The 9,330-nt window shown below is 42.0% G+C and overlaps 1 long non-coding RNA gene across 1 annotated transcript; it reads left to right on the forward strand.

Moving 5' to 3' along the window:
- The first annotated feature begins 2,096 nt into the window (after nt 1-2,096).
- Nucleotides 2,097-9,330, forward strand: LOC107318012 (uncharacterized). The gene is made up of 2 exons (XR_001557107.3): nt 2,097-4,427; nt 6,981-9,330. It is a non-coding gene; the product is annotated as an uncharacterized LOC107318012 (long non-coding RNA).

Below are 9,330 nucleotides of genomic sequence, written 5' to 3' on the forward strand. Positions count from 1 at the left end.
CTTGTTTTACACTGGATGGTCAGAGATCGCAGCTCCTTGTTCCTGTACTTGCTGCAGTGCATTTGAGGAAGCATGTGTAGGCACTGATTTTAAGTGGTCTTTACTTCAATGGTACAGATGGGAAATGTGGTTTATTTGTCATGATTGCTGAGCTGATGAGTCGTGTCACTTGAAAGAAGGTAAAGTTTTGTTGTGATGGGGAGTCTCAGCAAGCACCAAGTCCAGTCAGTCTGATGGGAAAAGATGCAGAAATCTGCAAGTAAGAATTCAGCTGGCCAGGGAATTTTATTTATTTAAAGCAAAATTTGCAGCCATCCTCTGTTATTTCATGAAGTAACTTCAAGTTATGTGGTTTTCTCACTTCAGGACCCTTGGCACAAGTGAGCGTTGTTGTTTCTGGGGTTGTCTGAGCGCTGGGCTGGGGTATGACTTTGGGTGACTTCTCTAAAACTCAAGTATTGTAAAAACTTTCGTAAGGAACACATCATCTTCACTGCCTTTCACAAGCTCTGTTTATGATTTTATTCCAGAATTAGTTATTTTCATGCCAAAATATTTAGTTACGATATTCATAACAAAAATAATTTACTGTCTTTGGTAGCAAGTGTTTGTTTTTTTTTAAACAGTTTGTCTAATTCTGTCTCTCAACTTTATAATGAATCGGATGAGATCCATCTATTGTCAAAGACAGAGGCAGAGCAGCCATGATAACTGCCTTCTTTGATGTTCATATACCACGCTTGAAGAAGAGCACATAAAGACTATACCTTTATGCTTTCAGTAATTTACAATAACCAACATCAGGTTTATTATGCTGGCCAGTAAAATGTAATTTATTTTATTCTCTCGGAGAGAGACTCTCAGCATATGATGTGTTATGGTTACTGGATAAGAGGATCAGCGGCTGGTGTGATTTATATGCACTCCCCATAACATTTTGCCATTTTTTTCCCGTATATGGGAACTGTGAGGATAAAGAGGGAAGATTTGAAAACTAAAGAATACACTTTTGATCTCCAGGGAAACAAGCTTTCAGATAAAAGACTCTTTGCTGCCCCTTTACCAACACAAATGAGACTGGAAAAGGGACTCCTCCCAGAGAAGATGGATGTACCTTATGGTAGCAAACATTTAGTCTTAGATGACGTTCCCTGTGAAACAGCAGGGCAATATGCTTTTTCCTTTCTAGGCAGAACTGCTTCTCAAGACAGAAGTCAGGTCTTGTTGTGAGCGCAGTGCTTGTGTGGGGATCCTGCAGAAAGCCAGCAGCCCCCTGGCTGCCTGAGGCTGGTGTGAGGCTGGACAGGATGAGCTCCAGGGGACTCTTCTGGCCATTTGTTCTCTGCTTATTTTTCTTTAAGGTGCTCTGCAAAAACCTGGAGGGAGGAATACGTAAGAACAGAAAGGACAAGAACACAATGGTGGACAGCCCAAAGTGGCCTTTTGTAGGTCTCAAGGTACTTTACTATACAGATGTTATTGTTGCAGTAATGAGAATATTCCTGGCATTAAGGAGCCTTTCCTTAAGGCAAAATAGAAGAGCCTGTTTTCTTCATCTTTTTGACTGTAGATGCAAGGCAAAATTCAGTGGTCTGCTGAGCTAAAATTCTCAGTGGGAGCTGTACCAGTGGAGCTCGTACAGAGGCAGCACCAGACAGATCATCCTCCAAGTCTATCCAGGTTGAACTTGGATATCTCAGGAGGACAAAAAGTGGCCCATAACAACCTGGTAACGCTACACAGTTTTGCTCTCTGAAATTCTGGAAGCCTTTGCACAAATAAAATTGAAGTACAGTGCATTGTACAAATAAAACTGAACCACAGCAAAGCAGATTTCAATAAGGAAGAGCTTGCAGCAGGGGCTGTGTCTGGAGCAGGACTCCCCAGCCCTACACAGCACACAATATTAACAGCACAGAGAGCACAGCCAAGCTATCTCACATAATGAAGGTCTGATGCCATGGAAGGACTGAGTACACCAGTGCAGCAAGGGACGCTGCTGAAAGCATTGCTCATGCAAAGACTTGCTCTTCCTGCCTCTCCCTTCTCCACTCTACATAGTAACCAGGGGTGCAAAATGTCTACTACGTTATTGCGGAGGAAATTAAACCAAGCTCTTAAATGAGGAAACTCTTTCAAAGGAGCTGAAAGGAGTGTCCTGTTCTTTGTGTTTACAGCTCCAAGGGGATCTCTGAGAACAAGAGCTGGGGAAAAGGGTGAGCTACTAGTGCAGTTCTGAGCATGGCAGCAGGCTGTGCTGGACACAGCTCTCCAGGGTTGACTCAGGGTAAGGGAATATTACAGCATGTCCTGCCTCTAAACCAGGACAACTGCACTGCTTGCTCATCCCATCCTACCAGAGCAGAACCACGGCTTATCCTTAAATACAGGGCCCTTGTCACTTCCATTTCAGCTCTTGTTGTTTCATTCTGGAACCTTCACCTGAGTCACTAGGAGAGACAGCTGGTGTTTCAATAGCCTTCCTTTTCACTCCCACTGCAGTAAGCTTGGAAATTGACTTCTTTATTTCTTTCATATTTTTATTCTCTTTATTTCTTTATGCTCTCATAGGCACAGAGATGTGAGGGAGTCTCTTTTTTACTGTGGTGATTATTTTGATTATCTGGTCTGCATTTTTTGCTTTGTTTGCACAACACACGCTTGTTACTGGTTTTCAGAAACAAATAGATGGTAAGAATGATGAGCACCTTTGATGTTAAGGACAAGGTGTTGGCTTTTACAATCATGATTTGCTCTGCAATAGACTGGACTATGGGGTGAATCTTTACTGGAACAAATGAATGAATGCAATGATTTCGTGGAAAACTCATGTAGCTGAAATTCCATCAGATTCCTTCTCAGGATTTAACCTGTCAAGCTCAGTTTAGTGTGTGTAAAAGTGATGTCAGCTCCTTTTACAGCCCAGGAATCACCTGTTGCTGGTAACAGGAAAATTGGCTGCCGACGTTGTCAGCTCTTAGAAGTTAACTGTGAGCTTGAGAGGGATCCATTTCCCACCCCATCAACACCAAGTGGCTGCAAAACAGCTTTAATGCATTTTCAGCTTTCATTTTCACTCAGAAACATAACATTTTTAACTCAGTGTACATGATAATAAAAAAGTATGAAGGCATACCACAATGTTCCCAAACATTTAACTTCATATTTTCTTATCTGGTCTTCCATCATTTTTAGAGTGTGAATTGATGTGGGACTTTTTTCACTATTAAAGACTGTCAGTGTTGTATTTTACAGATCCCTGGAGCTATAGCCCTCTTTCCTTTTCAGGTCTTTAAGTACTGAAATAGTTGGTGTGGATACTTATTACAGAAGCAGAACTGGACAGTAGTTCATGCGTCATTGCTTCAAGCTATTTGCCCAGACAGGTAGATGTTTCTGCATAGGTTATATCTGACTCACATTTTGAAGGTTACTTTCACATCCTCTGAGCACCAGAGACCTTTCCTCCTCTGCATTTGTTTTATTAAAGGCTTTAGAAAACACCATTCAGGAACTCCAAAGATGAAGTGAAATTGTTTTTATTCTTGTTTTTTTCTCAGAGGAATCCAGTTCTTGCAGATACTGAAACTGATGGCAATAGATAACAAATCCGGTGTCAGACTGACCAAAACCCAGGTAGCATGGCCAAATGACTCTTGTTCTTTAGTCAGAGACCTGTCAATTACTTCAACAGAGTCACAGACCAAGAGTGTCACTTTTCATCCTGTGACACTACATGGAACATCAAAACTCAATCTACAAAGTTAACAACAGCCCTTCAACCCATGTTGTTGCTCGTATTGTGTGCCTATAAGCGCTCCACTAATGGCAGTGGAAAGGATGGTGAAGATTCTGCCACTGCCTTGAGTTCTGTGGTTTGTTTGCTCTTTTATGGGAAGCTTTGTTCTGGGCTGAGAATTGCACAAGTTGGCTGCTGGGTGGTGTCTTGGTAGATCTTGGCCAAGCTACTTGGATGCAGTTGCTAAACAGAACATCCTGAAGTCAAATCTTTGCATCTGGGAGACAGGTGGTAAAAGAGCATTTGGGTTTGCTGCTATAGTTACACTTAGACACTCCATTAGCACAGATGGAATCAGTAGCAGCACAAATGAGTCCTCTGGAACAGAATTGTTTGTATCTGTTCTGAGGTAAAATGAGCCATCAGGAAAAAAAAGAAAGTGCTAGTACACTTGTAATCTGTACGCTTTGGGGTTTGTGTGCTTTATTGTGTTTTTTTGTTGTTGTTGCTTGATTCACTTGTTGTTTTACTGACACAGCTCTGTATCAGGACAAAGATCAGGAAGCATCGTGCATCAGCAGCCTAGGAAATGTATCACCATCTGCAGAAGACAAATGTATGAATCTACATCAGTGATGAAAGTATAACCTACACTCCAGTGAGGCCTGGCCGTGTGCAGAGGCACAAGGTATGGACTATTCTAGTTTGAAGTGAGGGGCTGCCTATTTTGAATGCCAATATGGGAACTGTGGAGAATTCCCATAGGAGTATTTTTTAACAGGAACAACATGGGTGATGTGTATTGAAAAGAAAACCTTGAGCATCTTTTAAAATGTTTACAGGTTTATTTATCCAAAGGGAAACAAAATACATCAGGAAATATCTTAGCTCTTCCCTGTCCTTTTGTACTTTCTAAGAGAGGAAATAGTAATAGAAACATCTGAGATGCAGATATTAAACATAATAAGCACTCTTTAAGAAGCCTGCAGCATTTTTTCATCCAGCTCTGTTTTCCTGGCAGAGTCCCTGTTGTGCTATGCTGTGAGCACTCTGCTTTTTGTCTCTGCTCTGGCAGCAGTGACATCTGGGTGCTCCCAGTGATCTGCTGTGTGTGGCAGTGCTGTGGGACCTCCTGGCACATGGCAGCTTGGGCTGAATGGGGCAGGAGACATTGTGCCCAGCAGCCCAGCTACAGGATCTTTTTGCAGCATGGATCCATGTCCTCTCCATCGCTCTATGCACCTGGACCTGACCAAAGGCTTGTGTACAGCTATGAGACTTGCACTAAGAGGAGCAGGGCTGTTCACACTGCAGCTGCCCTGGGGAACTAATGAGAACTGGGACAGCACTCAGAAACATGCTTTACCCACTTAACTAGTCCTCATCCTTCTTAATTCATGCTCTAGGGGAAACAAATAGCATATCGCACACTGCAGCCAGGGAATTTAGTGTGGCTGAAAGCTGTGACATCTGCAGCTATTCATTTTCCAAAGGCTGCCTTCCCTTTCTCTAATGTCATTGGTGTTACGGATTTTTGCTGTGCTCCACTTGGATGCTGTTCATACAGTTACTTACACACGCTCTTAAATGATTTAATGAAATATATACAACGTTTTACTGAGACAGTCTCTGATTTATTGATTGCCTGCGCTGAGCTTGGTTTGATACAAACACTGAAGAGGAGTTGGTCTCTCTTTTGGTCTGACTAATCTTTAGCAGAATGCAACAGACTGAAATGTAGCCTTTGAGAGCTTTGACTTAAAAACCCCGTAAAATAAAAGATGAAGCTCTCCTCCCGCTTTGTCCTGAAGATCTAATAGAATGAGAAGGATGGAAAGTCAAATGTATGTGTCACACAGTGCCACTGTTTTTGTTCCTGGTGTCAGGTGTGAGAAGGAGGAGGATCAGTATTGCCTTCCCCAGCTGCTCAGTGGGTGCTCAGGTCACATCTCTTTGGTTTAACCAATTACCCATACTTGGAAAAAAAGCTGCAGTAACTTTTTCTGAGAGCTGGTTCTCAGCTCAGAGGAAATACGTGCCAGTTTAAGGTACAGTAAAAGACATTTAAACTATTGTATTGAGGTGCTTTTGCCACAAGGAGAAAGCAGGCTTGCAGGCAGCTGCCAGGTCTCAGCTGGTACCCACTGCCTGCTGATTTATGAATCTGAACTCTGACCCTCATCTCTAGTTCTGTTGGCATCTGCCTCTGCTTAAGGGATTTGCCAGCATAGCTATGCTAGCAAAACAGTCCTCGTGTAGACTCATCTTTTACAGAGGGAAAAGTGCCTTTACTAATACAGTTTACCAGATCTGTTGAGTGAAATAAGCCAGACCAGCAGAAGAACTTTGAAACTCTGTGCTCCTGGGCTTTGGCTGCCAGGGTTATGTAAGTTGTATCTAATTAGTTTAAGTATAGCAGCAGTAGCTGATACTGGAGTGTTGGCCTTGTTTTCCTTTAGATTCTTGTAAAAGTCTCATTTGATGTTTGTGAATAGAAGAAGAATAGTAAAGATGGGGACATGCAGACTCTGTGTGCTGCAGTCTTGCCATCAAACAGCCTGGCAAATGGTGTGAATATTCTAACTGCAGTTGACTTCATTGATTTCAAGGGAGCCTCTCAGACAGAGATATCTTTACCAGATTAAAGCCTAACACCAAGCTAACGTAGCCAGAAATCAGCTCAGGGCTCTGATTTGGCTACATTTAAGGCAAATATCCTTCATGTGTAAGGAATGCTGTGGTGTAATGTGATCTGTCCATTGTAGACGCTAGTGCAAGTCAGAGTGCTTAGCCTTGTAAGAAATGATTCATAAAGATAGATCTGTGGGCTTTGGTTATAAAAATTTAGGTCATTAAATATTACATACAACTTAGTGGGGAGGTCAGTGCTGCATTCTCCGACTTCAGTGCTGTATTACAGTTAATAATATGCATAGAGTGAACGCTCATTAACAATCTCATTCTCCAATTTATTTTTGCTCTGATCCTAATTCTCCTGCCTTCAATACTGTCTGAACGCTGTGGAATCCCTCAAAGATGTTGCAAATGCAGCCGTACAGACAAGTTGCCAGGAGTACTTGATTATAAAGCAAGACTGCCTGCCTAGATACAGCTCCAGTCAAGTTTTCATGAGGATGGAGAAGCATATTAAAGACTTTAGAAGTCTTTGTCATATTTTTGTGCTATAAACACATATATATCTGATATCTCAAGGCAAAAACTGTTTCTTCTTACACCCTAGATGCTTTTGCTTACCTTCACAAGAAGCTGGATTGTGAAGACTGCATGAGTTTAGAGAAGCTACAGCTGAAGTATCAGCTTTGCAGCTTGGACTCTACCTCCCCTTCTGAAAGCAGTCACAAAGTCTTTTAGTGCTGCTGGTAAGCCCAGGCAAGGCAATGAATTCTCTCTGTTGCCTGTCTGATGTGGTGTTTTGCTGTGTTTACTCTGGGCTCACATTTTGCCCATGTTCTAGGGGCTCTCTGAGACACTATTAACATATTTACAGTTTGAAAAGAAGGCTGGAAAAGCTTCTCACAAGTTCTTTCTTTAAATGCTTGTGTGTGTTCAGCTGGAAAGAGGTGGCAAGACCTGGCATTTCCTGGTATTTTACCCTCCTTGGCTGTTAGCTCTACTGATGCTGAATACTAATTCCACGGTGAATTATGTTTTGTGTGCTTAAAATACAAATATGGAGAGATATTTATGACCAAGAAATATATGCTTAGTATAAATTTACAGAGTTAATAGATAAGATGGAGCACTTATATTAGGGCTGGTTTATTTTATTGCTATCGTTAACCTTCATATGGAGTTTAAATCTAGCTGAAAATATGTGACAACTGGAATCTAAAGAACACAGTACATTTCCATGTACTCTGCTATTTCCTGCATTAGAAAATGCACTTGTGCTGTGACAGTGGTCCAGGGAGATAGGAGAAGGGAAAGCAGAGGCCTAGAGTGGACTGCAAGGGTTGGGAAGACTCTGGCTGTTGTAGGTGTAGCTGATGAGGGACCTGTGTCACCTCTTTGTTGGCATCATTGATCCACATTGTCTGTCTGCAGTGTTACAGAGAAATGTGAACTCATGGCACTGCTGAGATCTGCTGGGAATAGTGTTTTTATTACAGCCTCCTTCTAGTGGATTTGGGAGCCGTGTGAATAATCTTTTATGGACCAAAATGTGCTTGAGCTGCACTGTCAGGAAGGAGTTTGTGAGGAGCTGAGTGAGGCAGAGAGGTGAAGAGGAAATATGAGCAGCTCATTTGGATTTCTAGAGAGCATTTGATAAATGTACTTTCAAAAGTAACCAGGGGTGAACCCAGGTCCTTAACTCTGATCCCTAACCTGGACTTCAAGTCACCTGCATTTCATTTGGGATTCTGCAGAGCTTAGCTAAATGCCATGGCAGCACATTCTCCCTGTCTGCTTCAGCCAAGTAAATCCCTCAGAAATACAAATTCTAGTGCTTGACAAGAGCTGTGCACAATATTCCTGTTACAGTTGATATTCAGTTCGTACAAGGAGAAGGAACAGCCTCAATATTTGTTTTGAAAAACAAACATGAAGTTTCCCCCCCACTGGTCTTCTTATACACATTCCCTACATACTTCTGATCTCTGTGCCTTTATAGGGGGAGCTCCAGATAAGAATATTTAATCCCCCTGTTCTCATGTGCTATTTTGAGTTGGATTCTCCTGAATGTCAGTAGGAAGTTGGCACACACTAGGCTCTGATACACATGGAAGTTTTGCCTATGGTGACTTGAGATGACAATGCCAGATGTCATTTTCAAAGAGGTGATTTTTGTTCATGGCAGTTCTGGATAGTCTTAAGTTGTTCCTTAGTGTTCAGTTCTCTACTAATACACCAGGGAATCATTTAGGTTGGAAAAGATCCTTAACATCAAAGGCAACCATCAGCCTAACAGTATGAGTACATCACTAGAATACTAGAACCTCCTTCAAGGCAGTTATGAAGTGACAGATTTTCCCTTAATTTCCTCTTCTCCAGACTGAACAGCCTGGTTCCTTCAGTCTCTCTTCAATGTCTTGTATTCTGGTCCTATCACCAGCTCCATTGGTCTTCTCTGAACATGGTCCAGCAACTCAGCGTCTTTCTCACAGTGAAGGACCCAAAATCAAATGAAATAGTTCTCTGAGTGAATAAGCAGAGGAATATCCGCTCCACAGGGAAAACAGGACTGCAGAATTCACTTTCAGTAACTCCCTCCACAGCACATCAGTAGTAAGACTGAATTCAATTAATTTCCCCTCTACAGAGTTTGGAGGAGGAAGGAATCATGCTGTAATGGTGGCTTTCTGTTTTTAATGAGCTAAGGGTTTTATTTTGCTTCTGGCACCATTTCATGAAAAGGGTGATGAACCAGGAGGAATCTATGGATTTTGGAAGCCACTTGAAAATCAGCAGGCAGAGCTTTTCCAGCCTCCTACTTTTATGCAGGTCTCTGAATTTAAGAGGCTTGAAAAGCTTTGTTTGAAGAGGTAGTGCAGTGGGCAGAAAATCTTTGTGATGTCAGTGTAACTCCAAATTAAACTGGAGTTATTTTACCACTCTTATTTTAGTTAAAA

Source organism: Coturnix japonica, chromosome 12 (genome assembly GCF_054131305.1).
Source record: "Coturnix japonica strain WE chromosome 12, WE-NBRP24, whole genome shotgun sequence".
Classification (NCBI taxonomy): Eukaryota; Metazoa; Chordata; class Aves; order Galliformes; family Phasianidae; genus Coturnix; species Coturnix japonica.